Source organism: Rhinoderma darwinii, assembly GCF_050947455.1.
Source record: "Rhinoderma darwinii isolate aRhiDar2 chromosome 5 unlocalized genomic scaffold, aRhiDar2.hap1 SUPER_5_unloc_25, whole genome shotgun sequence".
NCBI lineage: Eukaryota > Metazoa > Chordata > Amphibia > Anura > Rhinodermatidae > Rhinoderma > Rhinoderma darwinii.
Window position 1 is genome coordinate 249,996 of NW_027461782.1, and position 14,319 is coordinate 264,314.

At 45.5% G+C, this 14,319-nt stretch overlaps 6 non-coding genes across 6 annotated transcripts; all 6 read left to right on the forward strand.

Annotated features, from left to right (window-relative positions):
- Positions 1–3,141: 3,141 nt before the first annotated feature.
- On the forward strand, positions 3,142–3,338 carry LOC142688383 (U2 spliceosomal RNA). The gene has a single exon (XR_012857493.1). It is a non-coding gene; the product is annotated as a U2 spliceosomal RNA (small nuclear RNA).
- Positions 3,339–4,631: 1,293 nt separating this feature from the next.
- On the forward strand, positions 4,632–4,822 carry LOC142688141 (U2 spliceosomal RNA). Its single transcript, XR_012857296.1, has one exon. It is a non-coding gene; the product is annotated as a U2 spliceosomal RNA (small nuclear RNA).
- A 1,293-nt stretch (positions 4,823–6,115) lies between these two features.
- Positions 6,116–6,306, forward strand: LOC142688142 (U2 spliceosomal RNA). Its single transcript, XR_012857297.1, has one exon. It is a non-coding gene; the product is annotated as a U2 spliceosomal RNA (small nuclear RNA).
- A 1,301-nt stretch (positions 6,307–7,607) lies between these two features.
- LOC142688143 (U2 spliceosomal RNA) lies at positions 7,608–7,798 on the forward strand. The gene has a single exon (XR_012857298.1). It is a non-coding gene; the product is annotated as a U2 spliceosomal RNA (small nuclear RNA).
- A 1,301-nt stretch (positions 7,799–9,099) lies between these two features.
- Positions 9,100–9,290, forward strand: LOC142688144 (U2 spliceosomal RNA). Its single transcript, XR_012857299.1, has one exon. It is a non-coding gene; the product is annotated as a U2 spliceosomal RNA (small nuclear RNA).
- A 1,301-nt stretch (positions 9,291–10,591) lies between these two features.
- On the forward strand, positions 10,592–10,782 carry LOC142688145 (U2 spliceosomal RNA). Its single transcript, XR_012857300.1, has one exon. It is a non-coding gene; the product is annotated as a U2 spliceosomal RNA (small nuclear RNA).
- Positions 10,783–14,319: the final 3,537 nt, after the last annotated feature.

Consider the following 14,319-nt stretch of genomic DNA (forward strand, 5'->3'; position numbering starts at 1 on the left):
ACCTCTTTTTATTAACACGACTGAGCCTTTTATCCTCGCAGGTGATTTTAATTGTATCCTGAGAGGGGAACGCCGGCTTACCAGTGCTACAAGCAGGAACTATGATAAGACCTCTGGACTGCTCAAAGATATGGTGGGTGATTTTAAGTTAAAAGACGTTTATAAAGAATGTAACAGGAGCAGTCCAGAGGAAGCCGGCGTTACCTGGAGCAACGCCACCTGTAGCTCCAGGATAGATTTTATTTTTTGTAACGAGAATCTACTGCCTTTTAAATGTGAAGTTTTAACCAATGTGTTTTCTGATCACAAGCTTTTATCATTTTATGTAAAGCGTGATTTTAATAACATTATTAGTAAAAAGTCCTGGAAGTTAAATGTTTCCCTTTTAGATGATCCACAGGTTTTTACCGATTTTATTGAATTTTACAAAGAGAGTAGGCGGGTGAGAGACACACGGGCTCCCATCACTGAATGGTGGGAGAAAATGAAAAGAAAAATAAAAGAATTTTTTATTAAAAAAAGTGTGGCAAAAGCCAGAGAGAAGCAGGCTTTTTTTAAAATCCTTAACACCCGCCTACAGACCCTGTACAAGATGAGAGAGCATGAGATAGATGTAAAAGACGACATCACCAACTTAAAAAAAGAGATAGCTCAGTGCCTGGAGCAGAAAGGCAAAGAAATTATTTTTCGTTCTAGGATACAACACGTGGAAGAGAACGAGACCTGCTCCAGGTACTTTTTTAAGAAAATGAACAATAAAAAAGCTATTCTTAAAAATATTGATGGGGTGTCGGATGTACAGGGTCTTTTAAGTAAAGTTCATGAGTTTTATACTGACCTTTTTAATGTGAAAACTGTGGATCGTGATTTTATGCGTGACTCGCTGAAGGAGATTACCACTGTTTTAGACCCTGTCTCCCAGAATTTTTTATTGCAGGAACTGTCGGAGCAGGAGATTTTAGAGACAGTGAAGAGTTTTAAAGCAGGTAAAGTTCCTGGCCCGGACGGTATACCCAGCGAGTTTTATGTCAAATTTTATGATATTTTAAAAGATGATCTCTTAAACCTTTTTACCGAAGTCTTTCATTCCAAGATGCTGCCTAAGTCCTGGCGGAAGGGTGAGGTCTCCTTGCTATACAAGAAAGGTGACATCGCAGTTTTAGAGAATTGGAGACCAATAACCCTTCTGAATAGTGACTACAAAATAATGGCAAAACTATGCGCAAACCGTTTAAAAGCCATAGTACCCCACATCATACACTCTAACCAGGTGTGTGGGGTGCCAGGCCGTAGCATCTGGGATAATATTAATTTAATAAAAGATGCGATTGAAGACACAAAATCTAGAAACGGAAAATTAGCCATTTTATCCATAGATTTTCAAAAAGCTTTCGACCGAGTATCGCACTTTTATCTTTTTAAGGTTTTAGAGCGGATGGGTATACCTGAAGGTTTTTTATTATCTATTAAAGCCTTTTATAAAGATTGCACAAGCAAAATTTTAGTAAATGGTTTTAAGACACAGGACGTTCTTTTAAACTCTGGGGTGAAGCAGGGGTGTCCCTTGTCCCCACTGCTTTTCATATGTGCACTAGAGCCTCTGCTATGCGCAATACGCCGGGACAAACAGATACGTGGAGTCCCCCTGCCAGGGGGAGGCGGCATAGAGGCTAAAGCAGTGGGGTACATGGATGATGTGGCGATACTTTGTAGGGACACCCTCTCGCTTCAGAAAGCCCTAAAACAAATTGAGTTTTATTGCTGTGCTTCCGGTTTTAGAATAAACTTCAGCAAAAGTAATATTTTAAGCATAGGAAGCATGGTTTTTAGAGACGTACCCGTTCCTGTGTCAGATACTATTAAAGTTTTAGGTATCTCCTTCAGTGAGCACGACAATGGTTTTATAAGTTGGGACATGGTGGCGCAGAAGGTAAACAATAAAATTTGTATGTGGAATATGAGGAAACTCACTATGGAGGGAAAAATTTTAATCATAAAAATGGTCATTTTACCCCTTCTTTTATACACAAGCATGGTGTTCCCTCCCCCAACAGTTTTATTACGAAAAATAACAAAAGCATGTTTTACCTTCTTTTGGAGTTCCAGGATGGAGAAATTGAAACGAGAAACGGTAATAAAGTCCAAACCAAAGGGTGGCAAAGATTTTCCTGATTTTAATAGGTTTCTTTTAATTAAGTTCTTTAGTTTCTGTTTTAATTCCCTTTTTAAAGAGCACTATTGGTCTTACTTTTTACGTTTTAATACTGGGTTTTTTATGCGGAGGTTTGGTTGGTTCAACATAATTTTATCCTCACCATACGCTTTTAAATTACCAGCGAATTACGTAATTTTAGAAAAAATAGTGGCTCTCTTCAATTTAAAAGGGAAGACCGTGAACGAACTTAAAAACAGCAAGAAAATAATTAAAGACCTGAGAGAGAGCGAGACGGTCAGCAATGTAGAGAATTTTAATACGCAACGATGTGCTTTTATTTTCAAAATGAGTAATGTGTTTTATCTTTTTAATGCACAGATGGACCTGGCCTGGAGCTGCGTTCATCAATGTCTTCCATGCCGGGCATTCCAGTACAGAAGAGGATTCGCGAGGTCTGCCGTCTGCCCGAGGGAAGGCTGCCAGGCCGAGGAAACTATAAGACATATTTTTTGGACATGTGACTTTGCAAAACAATTTTGGAAAAAAATATTCCCTCTTTTGGTGAAGATGGCAGACCTAAAGGACTTAAACTATGAAGATATTTTATATGGACTTTTTGGATGCCCAACCGCGAGTCAGAAGATAATTGCATGGAAGACGATGAATTGCGCCAAAGAAGCTCTATGGAAGGCCAGGAACATCCTCCTTTTTAAGCACGACGTTTTATCGGTTGATGATGTTTTAGGTCTTTGTTTTAGTGAGATGTATATTTATTTTTTACTAGACAAAAAAAGGAATGCCACCCTTCTAAATAAATGGTTTGTGACTGACTGGAACTCCAAATAAATAAAGATTTGCCCCATGTCCCTCTACAAAAATTTTATGAAAAAATTTTGATTTTACTATTGTTACAATGTAAAAATTCTTTGTATTTATCTATGTAACTAAAATGTGTTTTATTGTAAAATTGAAATTTTTATAAATAAATCATTGACACCCCCGCGAGGGGGTAGCCAACTGAAAAAAAAAATCTGTTCTTATCAGTTTAATATCTGATACGTCCCCTATCTGGGGACCATATATTAAATGGATTTTTAGAACAGGGAGATGGAAATAGAGCTTGCTCTGTCCACTCCACGCATTGACCTGGTATTGCAGTATTTCCAGGACCGGTGCACCCTTCCCTTATGTGTTGACTAAAATCAGATTCCAAAAGTGCTATTTGTGTTTGCTATTGTTTTTGTCTTTCTGATGGGATCTCCCCTTTTAATCCCATTATTTCAACACCTGTTGGACAATGCATTTGTACAGTCATGTGTGATAATGAGCTCATTTATTAAATGCAATTAATTAATACATTGCCACCTCTTGTTGTGTGTGTGTCTTCTGTGTTTCTGTGTTTCCGGCATTTCACATTGGAACAGCTCATTCACCTTCCTTGTCTTCTCTCCGCCCTCCCTCCTAGGTAGGTTAAAGAGCTGCACCTGAGCCAGCCACTGATTGATGCAGCACCACAGTCAAATAGCGGAGTGGAGTAGGGGAACAGCAAACAGCCATTAAAGCCGCCCGCCCGCCCGCCTGCCTGCCTGCCTGCCTGCCTGCCCGCCACAATGGACCTACCTGTGTACACTACATGGATGTGATGGAATGTACTGTCGTCCCTACATTTCAAGAAGAAGTAAGAATTGCAGTTGCAACAAAGCCTTGCTTGCCTACAAAGAGAGCAGCAATTTGGATTTGTTACTATGTTACCTAGAAGAATAACAAACTGTGCAAGGATGGAGGTTGTAGGAGCAAAGAGAAGTTGTCTGTAAAGTTGGTGGATGCTTATTTTCCATTTTGCAGTCCCTTGTCTCCCTCTTGTGGCCTCCTGGAGGCAAATAAATGTGCAAAAAAAAGACAGCCTGGCGGCCGGCTGTTGCAGTGTTGCCCTCTCAGGCAACACTGAGTGACTGACTGAGCCGCACCGTCTTATATAAAGTTCAGACGGAACTTTGCACGTGTCATAGTGGAGCCCTCAGGATTCCAGAGCCAGCTTTCTGACATCATAATGGGGCCTGCCTCAGAGATAAAAGCCTGGGCCCAGGCAGTGTTGGTCAGTGCTGCTCAGCAGGCAGCACCGGACTGGACTGGATTAAAGCTGATACAAGGTGTGAAGGAACAAGGGGTGGCTGTGGGCATGCACTTGCTGCCGCTGCCAGTGTTTATCTGCATGGCAGGAGGGCATTTGGGCGTTGCCAGGAAGGCGTTTTTATGTAGATTCCTCCTCTTTCAGCACTGCATTGTGGTGCAAGCAAAAGAAGCAAATCCTGTGTAGCTTCCTCTCCGGCCTTTATTCACCTCCCGCTTAGTAGCTGTAAATGTGTGTGAGCCTGCAGGGCCCCATGGAATTGCCTAGGAGTAGGCTGAATCAATCGCTGCAAGGGGTGAACAGCAGTATGGGACAGGCTCGGGCAAGGCAAGGGCCGCTCGGGTTATCGCTTCTCGGCCTTTTGGCTAAGATCAAGTGTAGTATCTGTTCTTATCAGTTTAATATCTGATACGTCCCCTATCTGGGGACCATATATTAAATGGATTTTTAGAACAGGGAGATGGAAATAGAGCTTGCTCTGTCCACTCCACGCATTGACCTGGTATTGCAGTATTTCCAGGACCGGTGCACCCTTCCCTTATGTGTTGACTAAAATCAGATTCCAAAAGTGCTATTTGTGTTTGCTATTGTTTTTGTCTTTCTGATGGGATCTCCCCTTTTAATCCCATTATTTCAACACCTGTTGGACAATGCATTTGTACAGTCATGTGTGATAATGAGCTCATTTATTAAATGCAATTAATTAATACATTGCCACCTCTTGTTGTGTGTGTGTCTTCTGTGTTTCTGTGTTTCCGGCATTTCACATTGGAACAGCTCATTCACCTTCCTTGTCTTCTCTCCGCCCTCCCTCCTAGGTAGGTTAAAGAGCTGCACCTGAGCCAGCCACTGATTGATGCAGCACCACAGTCAAATAGCGGAGTGGAGTAGGGGAACAGCAAACAGCCATTAAAGCCGCCCGCCCGCCCGCCCGCCCGCCTGCCTGCCTGCCTGCCCGCCACAATGGACCTACCTGTGTACACTACATGGATGTGATGGAATGTACTGTCGTCCCTACATTTCAAGAAGAAGTAAGAATTGCAGTTGCAACAAAGCCTTGCTTGCCTACAAAGAGAGCAGCAATTTGGATTTGTTACTATGTTACCTAGAAGAATAACAAACTGTGCAAGGATGGAGGTTGTAGGAGCAAAGAGAAGTTGTCTGTAAAGTTGGTGGATGCTTATTTTCCATTTTGCAGTCCCTTGTCTCCCTCTTGTGGCCTCCTGGAGGCAAATAAATGTGCAAAAAAAAGACAGCCTGGCGGCCGGCTGTTGCAGTGTTGCCCTCTCAGGCAACACTGAGTGACTGACTGAGCCGCACCGTCTTATATAAAGTTCAGACGGAACTTTGCACGTGTCATAGTGGAGCCCTCAGGATTCCAGAGCCAGCTTTCTGACATCATAATGGGGCCTGCCTCAGAGATAAAAGCCTGGGCCCAGGCAGTGTTGGTCAGTGCTGCTCAGCAGGCAGCACCGGACTGGACTGGATTAAAGCTGATACAAGGTGTGAAGGAACAAGGGGTGGCTGTGGGCATGCACTTGCTGCCGCTGCCAGTGTTTATCTGCATGGCAGGAGGGCATTTGGGCGTTGCCAGGAAGGCGTTTTTATGTAGATTCCTCCTCTTTCAGCACTGCATTGTGGTGCAAGCAAAAGAAGCAAATCCTGTGTAGCTTCCTCTCCGGCCTTTATTCACCTCCCGCTTAGTAGCTGTAAATGTGTGTGAGCCTGCAGGGCCCCATGGAATTGCCTAGGAGTAGGCTGAATCAATCGCTGCAAGGGGTGAACAGCAGTATGGGACAGGCTCGGGCAAGGCAAGGGCCGCTCGGGTTATCGCTTCTCGGCCTTTTGGCTAAGATCAAGTGTAGTATCTGTTCTTATCAGTTTAATATCTGATACGTCCCCTATCTGGGGACCATATATTAAATGGATTTTTAGAACAGGGAGATGGAAATAGAGCTTGCTCTGTCCACTCCACGCATTGACCTGGTATTGCAGTATTTCCAGGACCGGTGCACCCTTCCCTTATGTGTTGACTAAAATCAGATTCCAAAAGTGCTATTTGTGTTTGCTATTGTTTTTGTCTTTCTGATGGGATCTCCCCTTTTAATCCCATTATTTCAACACCTGTTGGACAATGCATTTGTACAGTCATGTGTGATAATGAGCTCATTTATTAAATGCAATTAATTAATACATTGCCACCTCTTGTTGTGTGTGTGTCTTCTGTGTTTCTGTGTTTCCGGCATTTCACATTGGAACAGCTCATTCACCTTCCTTGTCTTCTCTCCGCCCTCCCTCCTAGGTAGGTTAAAGAGCTGCACCTGAGCCAGCCACTGATTGATGCAGCACCACAGTCAAATAGCGGAGTGGAGTAGGGGAACAGCAAACAGCCATTAAAGCCGCCCGCCCGCCCGCCCGCCCGCCTGCCTGCCTGCCTGCCTGCCTGCCCGCCACAATGGACCTACCTGTGTACACTACATGGATGTGATGGAATGTACTGTCGTCCCTACATTTCAAGAAGAAGTAAGAATTGCAGTTGCAACAAAGCCTTGCTTGCCTACAAAGAGAGCAGCAATTTGGATTTGTTACTATGTTACCTAGAAGAATAACAAACTGTGCAAGGATGGAGGTTGTAGGAGCAAAGAGAAGTTGTCTGTAAAGTTGGTGGATGCTTATTTTCCATTTTGCAGTCCCTTGTCTCCCTCTTGTGGCCTCCTGGAGGCAAATAAATGTGCAAAAAAAAGACAGCCTGGCGGCCGGCTGTTGCAGTGTTGCCCTCTCAGGCAACACTGAGTGACTGACTGAGCCGCACCGTCTTATATAAAGTTCAGACGGAACTTTGCACGTGTCATAGTGGAGCCCTCAGGATTCCAGAGCCAGCTTTCTGACATCATAATGGGGCCTGCCTCAGAGATAAAAGCCTGGGCCCAGGCAGTGTTGGTCAGTGCTGCTCAGCAGGCAGCACCGGACTGGACTGGATTAAAGCTGATACAAGGTGTGAAGGAACAAGGGGTGGCTGTGGGCATGCACTTGCTGCCGCTGCCAGTGTTTATCTGCATGGCAGGAGGGCATTTGGGCGTTGCCAGGAAGGCGTTTTTATGTAGATTCCTCCTCTTTCAGCACTGCATTGTGGTGCAAGCAAAAGAAGCAAATCCTGTGTAGCTTCCTCTCCGGCCTTTATTCACCTCCCGCTTAGTAGCTGTAAATGTGTGTGAGCCTGCAGGGCCCCATGGAATTGCCTAGGAGTAGGCTGAATCAATCGCTGCAAGGGGTGAACAGCAGTATGGGACAGGCTCGGGCAAGGCAAGGGCCGCTCGGGTTATCGCTTCTCGGCCTTTTGGCTAAGATCAAGTGTAGTATCTGTTCTTATCAGTTTAATATCTGATACGTCCCCTATCTGGGGACCATATATTAAATGGATTTTTAGAACAGGGAGATGGAAATAGAGCTTGCTCTGTCCACTCCACGCATTGACCTGGTATTGCAGTATTTCCAGGACCGGTGCACCCTTCCCTTATGTGTTGACTAAAATCAGATTCCAAAAGTGCTATTTGTGTTTGCTATTGTTTTTGTCTTTCTGATGGGATCTCCCCTTTTAATCCCATTATTTCAACACCTGTTGGACAATGCATTTGTACAGTCATGTGTGATAATGAGCTCATTTATTAAATGCAATTAATTAATACATTGCCACCTCTTGTTGTGTGTGTGTCTTCTGTGTTTCTGTGTTTCCGGCATTTCACATTGGAACAGCTCATTCACCTTCCTTGTCTTCTCTCCGCCCTCCCTCCTAGGTAGGTTAAAGAGCTGCACCTGAGCCAGCCACTGATTGATGCAGCACCACAGTCAAATAGCGGAGTGGAGTAGGGGAACAGCAAACAGCCATTAAAGCCGCCCGCCCGCCCGCCCGCCCGCCTGCCTGCCTGCCTGCCTGCCTGCCCGCCACAATGGACCTACCTGTGTACACTACATGGATGTGATGGAATGTACTGTCGTCCCTACATTTCAAGAAGAAGTAAGAATTGCAGTTGCAACAAAGCCTTGCTTGCCTACAAAGAGAGCAGCAATTTGGATTTGTTACTATGTTACCTAGAAGAATAACAAACTGTGCAAGGATGGAGGTTGTAGGAGCAAAGAGAAGTTGTCTGTAAAGTTGGTGGATGCTTATTTTCCATTTTGCAGTCCCTTGTCTCCCTCTTGTGGCCTCCTGGAGGCAAATAAATGTGCAAAAAAAAGACAGCCTGGCGGCCGGCTGTTGCAGTGTTGCCCTCTCAGGCAACACTGAGTGACTGACTGAGCCGCACCGTCTTATATAAAGTTCAGACGGAACTTTGCACGTGTCATAGTGGAGCCCTCAGGATTCCAGAGCCAGCTTTCTGACATCATAATGGGGCCTGCCTCAGAGATAAAAGCCTGGGCCCAGGCAGTGTTGGTCAGTGCTGCTCAGCAGGCAGCACCGGACTGGACTGGATTAAAGCTGATACAAGGTGTGAAGGAACAAGGGGTGGCTGTGGGCATGCACTTGCTGCCGCTGCCAGTGTTTATCTGCATGGCAGGAGGGCATTTGGGCGTTGCCAGGAAGGCGTTTTTATGTAGATTCCTCCTCTTTCAGCACTGCATTGTGGTGCAAGCAAAAGAAGCAAATCCTGTGTAGCTTCCTCTCCGGCCTTTATTCACCTCCCGCTTAGTAGCTGTAAATGTGTGTGAGCCTGCAGGGCCCCATGGAATTGCCTAGGAGTAGGCTGAATCAATCGCTGCAAGGGGTGAACAGCAGTATGGGACAGGCTCGGGCAAGGCAAGGGCCGCTCGGGTTATCGCTTCTCGGCCTTTTGGCTAAGATCAAGTGTAGTATCTGTTCTTATCAGTTTAATATCTGATACGTCCCCTATCTGGGGACCATATATTAAATGGATTTTTAGAACAGGGAGATGGAAATAGAGCTTGCTCTGTCCACTCCACGCATTGACCTGGTATTGCAGTATTTCCAGGACCGGTGCACCCTTCCCTTATGTGTTGACTAAAATCAGATTCCAAAAGTGCTATTTGTGTTTGCTATTGTTTTTGTCTTTCTGATGGGATCTCCCCTTTTAATCCCATTATTTCAACACCTGTTGGACAATGCATTTGTACAGTCATGTGTGATAATGAGCTCATTTATTAAATGCAATTAATTAATACATTGCCACCTCTTGTTGTGTGTGTGTCTTCTGTGTTTCTGTGTTTCCGGCATTTCACATTGGAACAGCTCATTCACCTTCCTTGTCTTCTCTCCGCCCTCCCTCCTAGGTAGGTTAAAGAGCTGCACCTGAGCCAGCCACTGATTGATGCAGCACCACAGTCAAATAGCGGAGTGGAGTAGGGGAACAGCAAACAGCCATTAAAGCCGCCCGCCCGCCCGCCCGCCCGCCTGCCTGCCTGCCTGCCTGCCTGCCCGCCACAATGGACCTACCTGTGTACACTACATGGATGTGATGGAATGTACTGTCGTCCCTACATTTCAAGAAGAAGTAAGAATTGCAGTTGCAACAAAGCCTTGCTTGCCTACAAAGAGAGCAGCAATTTGGATTTGTTACTATGTTACCTAGAAGAATAACAAACTGTGCAAGGATGGAGGTTGTAGGAGCAAAGAGAAGTTGTCTGTAAAGTTGGTGGATGCTTATTTTCCATTTTGCAGTCCCTTGTCTCCCTCTTGTGGCCTCCTGGAGGCAAATAAATGTGCAAAAAAAAGACAGCCTGGCGGCCGGCTGTTGCAGTGTTGCCCTCTCAGGCAACACTGAGTGACTGACTGAGCCGCACCGTCTTATATAAAGTTCAGACGGAACTTTGCACGTGTCATAGTGGAGCCCTCAGGATTCCAGAGCCAGCTTTCTGACATCATAATGGGGCCTGCCTCAGAGATAAAAGCCTGGGCCCAGGCAGTGTTGGTCAGTGCTGCTCAGCAGGCAGCACCGGACTGGACTGGATTAAAGCTGATACAAGGTGTGAAGGAACAAGGGGTGGCTGTGGGCATGCACTTGCTGCCGCTGCCAGTGTTTATCTGCATGGCAGGAGGGCATTTGGGCGTTGCCAGGAAGGCGTTTTTATGTAGATTCCTCCTCTTTCAGCACTGCATTGTGGTGCAAGCAAAAGAAGCAAATCCTGTGTAGCTTCCTCTCCGGCCTTTATTCACCTCCCGCTTAGTAGCTGTAAATGTGTGTGAGCCTGCAGGGCCCCATGGAATTGCCTAGGAGTAGGCTGAATCAATCGCTGCAAGGGGTGAACAGCAGTATGGGACAGGCTCGGGCAAGGCAAGGGCCGCTCGGGTTATCGCTTCTCGGCCTTTTGGCTAAGATCAAGTGTAGTATCTGTTCTTATCAGTTTAATATCTGATACGTCCCCTATCTGGGGACCATATATTAAATGGATTTTTAGAACAGGGAGATGGAAATAGAGCTTGCTCTGTCCACTCCACGCATTGACCTGGTATTGCAGTATTTCCAGGACCGGTGCACCCTTCCCTTATGTGTTGACTAAAATCAGATTCCAAAAGTGCTATTTGTGTTTGCTATTGTTTTTGTCTTTCTGATGGGATCTCCCCTTTTAATCCCATTATTTCAACACCTGTTGGACAATGCATTTGTACAGTCATGTGTGATAATGAGCTCATTTATTAAATGCAATTAATTAATACATTGCCACCTCTTGTTGTGTGTGTGTCTTCTGTGTTTCTGTGTTTCCGGCATTTCACATTGGAACAGCTCATTCACCTTCCTTGTCTTCTCTCCGCCCTCCCTCCTAGGTAGGTTAAAGAGCTGCACCTGAGCCAGCCACTGATTGATGCAGCACCACAGTCAAATAGCGGAGTGGAGTAGGGGAACAGCAAACAGCCATTAAAGCCGCCCGCCCGCCCGCCCGCCCGCCTGCCTGCCTGCCTGCCCGCCACAATGGACCTACCTGTGTACACTACATGGATGTGATGGAATGTACTGTCGTCCCTACATTTCAAGAAGAAGTAAGAATTGCAGTTGCAACAAAGCCTTGCTTGCCTACAAAGAGAGCAGCAATTTGGATTTGTTACTATGTTACCTAGAAGAATAACAAACTGTGCAAGGATGGAGGTTGTAGGAGCAAAGAGAAGTTGTCTGTAAAGTTGGTGGATGCTTATTTTCCATTTTGCAGTCCCTTGTCTCCCTCTTGTGGCCTCCTGGAGGCAAATAAATGTGCAAAAAAAAGACAGCCTGGCGGCCGGCTGTTGCAGTGTTGCCCTCTCAGGCAACACTGAGTGACTGACTGAGCCGCACCGTCTTATATAAAGTTCAGACGGAACTTTGCACGTGTCATAGTGGAGCCCTCAGGATTCCAGAGCCAGCTTTCTGACATCATAATGGGGCCTGCCTCAGAGATAAAAGCCTGGGCCCAGGCAGTGTTGGTCAGTGCTGCTCAGCAGGCAGCACCGGACTGGACTGGATTAAAGCTGATACAAGGTGTGAAGGAACAAGGGGTGGCTGTGGGCATGCACTTGCTGCCGCTGCCAGTGTTTATCTGCATGGCAGGAGGGCATTTGGGCGTTGCCAGGAAGGCGTTTTTATGTAGATTCCTCCTCTTTCAGCACTGCATTGTGGTGCAAGCAAAAGAAGCAAATCCTGTGTAGCTTCCTCTCCGGCCTTTATTCACCTCCCGCTTAGTAGCTGTAAATGTGTGTGAGCCTGCAGGGCCCCATGGAATTGCCTAGGAGTAGGCTGAATCAATCGCTGCAAGGGGTGAACAGCAGTATGGGACAGGCTCGGGCAAGGCAAGGGCCGCTCGGGTTATCGCTTCTCGGCCTTTTGGCTCAGATCAGGTTCATTGCCTGGTCTGGGCCGGGGGGTTCGGCCTTTCGTGGAGTCCTTTCCGACGTTTTTGGGAGCGATCATCGTGCCGTTGGGCATTCCATTTCAAGATGGCAGCTGTGCGTAACACTATCCGTTTCGTGGTGAATGAGCAGAGGAGAGACGAAGTTGATACTGGACATATCATTGAGAACATCCTTCTGGACCTGGCTGGAGTTAAGTTGGTAGAGGTATTCTGTATCCAAGCTTTCAGCAATATTGCTACATACGATGTATCCTTTTTTGAGGCCGCCTACTGTTTAAACGTTTTTCAGTTGCTAAAGGAAAAACACATGCATGAGGCTTTAACATCCATTGAAGTGCAACCTCTTTTTTCTACAGTGGAGAAATGTATAACAATTCATATGTATAACCCATTTCTGGATAGAAGGCTGGTCAGGGCTTTTTTAGCTCATTACTGTACCCATGTTAGAGGAGGTGTGGAGCAGAAGAATCTATGGGGAGTCTTTAATGGTGATATCAAGTACTGGGTCAGGCTGAAACCTGACTCCAGCTGTATTGGAGGAGTGATGAATCCTCCTGCTAATTTTTCCATTGGTGGGAATAAGGGATATCTGTACTACCAAGATATGCCATGCTTTTGTAGATCATGTTTTTCCTACGGGCATACCAAAGATGCATGCAAAGGCAAAGTTTGCAGAAATTGCAAGGAAACAGGACATGAGGCTAGTGCATGCATTTCCCCATCCAGGTGTGACATTTGTGGTTTGCCGGGTCATACTTGTAGGAAATGTCCAAAGGTGTTTCCTTTCTTAGGACAAGAGAGAAGAACATGGGGCAGACAGGTGAGAACAACAAGTTCCCTTGCTGCCTCTTCTGAGGTAATTTCAGAGCCAGCTGGCAGTGTTTCTGTGGCTGCTTCTCAGGACCCTGGGAAAGCTGGATTAGGAGAGGTTCTAACCTCACATACTGACAGCATGGAGTTGGGTGTGGTCCCTCCTGCAGAGCCAACTGTTGATGAGACACCTGGGGTTATACCTATGGAAGGTAAAGACACAGCGCCACCTAGTGGGTGTGCATACCCTGATAATGGTGCAAGTATGCAAATTTTGTCCTTTTCTAGCCCAGAGTCAAAAATGGACGATTCAGCAAAAGTGGAGTGGTCAATATCGGAGGAGGACGAGAAGGAGGCCAGGATGCCTAGTGCCACTAGTGCGGAAATCTTCCATAAAGTTGTCTCAAAAAGGGGGAAGTCTGGAAAGGCGGTGAAGAGACTTAAGATAGGCTTATTGGAAGATTCTGCTCATGCAAATCCCTTTTCTTTGCTGGATAGTGACTCCAGTTCTAGCCCTAAGTCATCTGAGGTGGCCTCAGAAGTACCCAGCTCTCCTGGGGAAGGTTTCCTCAGTGAAGTCAATGTGGCAAATTTGGAAAGAGCGATGTATTTCCCTGGGACGTGATATGTTCTGGTTTTTCCATGGCTTTCCATTGCACTAACCATACTATGCCCGCATGTCTTTGAGATTAAAAATTGTCTCACAAAATGTACGGGTGTTCTCCTCTGCTCACAAGCGTGCTGCAGTCCTGGACTTTTTGGCCTCTAAGGGCAGTGACATTGTTTGCGTACAAGAATGTGGTTTGTCAAAAATGCCTAGGAAAGAAGAATGGAAGTTTGGGGAAGCAATTTGGTCTTTTTCTTCCACAAATAGGAATGATGGAATTGGTATTCTTTTTAAAAATAATGAGTTTGTCATCAAACAGACTCAAATTATACAAGAAGGAAGATGTGTCTGTGTGTTACTATCCTATAAGGGATGGCAGTTTAGGCTAATTAATATCTATGGCCATGCTGTGAAAACTGATAGGTTGGCACTTTTTGATTCTTTAAAATTTTTTCTTCATGGTAAAGTTCCTGTAATTATTGTTGGTGACATTAACTGTATCCTGGAGAAGCAGGCCCGAGCTGGGTCCACAGAGTCTAATGTGGATGTCACTGGAGTTTTGTGGAATAAAATTTTGCAGGACTTTGCTTTGCAGGACGCTGTCACCAGGAAACCAGGTCCATTTACTTACCATGCCGATGACGGAAGAACGGATTCTCGTCTGGACTTTTTCTTTTTTTCTACTTCAGCAATGAAATGTGTAGATTATTCGCAGGAGAGAGTGTGGTTTTCAGATCACGAGTGTTTGTTGGGGGTTTTTGTCATAAATAATTTCTTTTATGG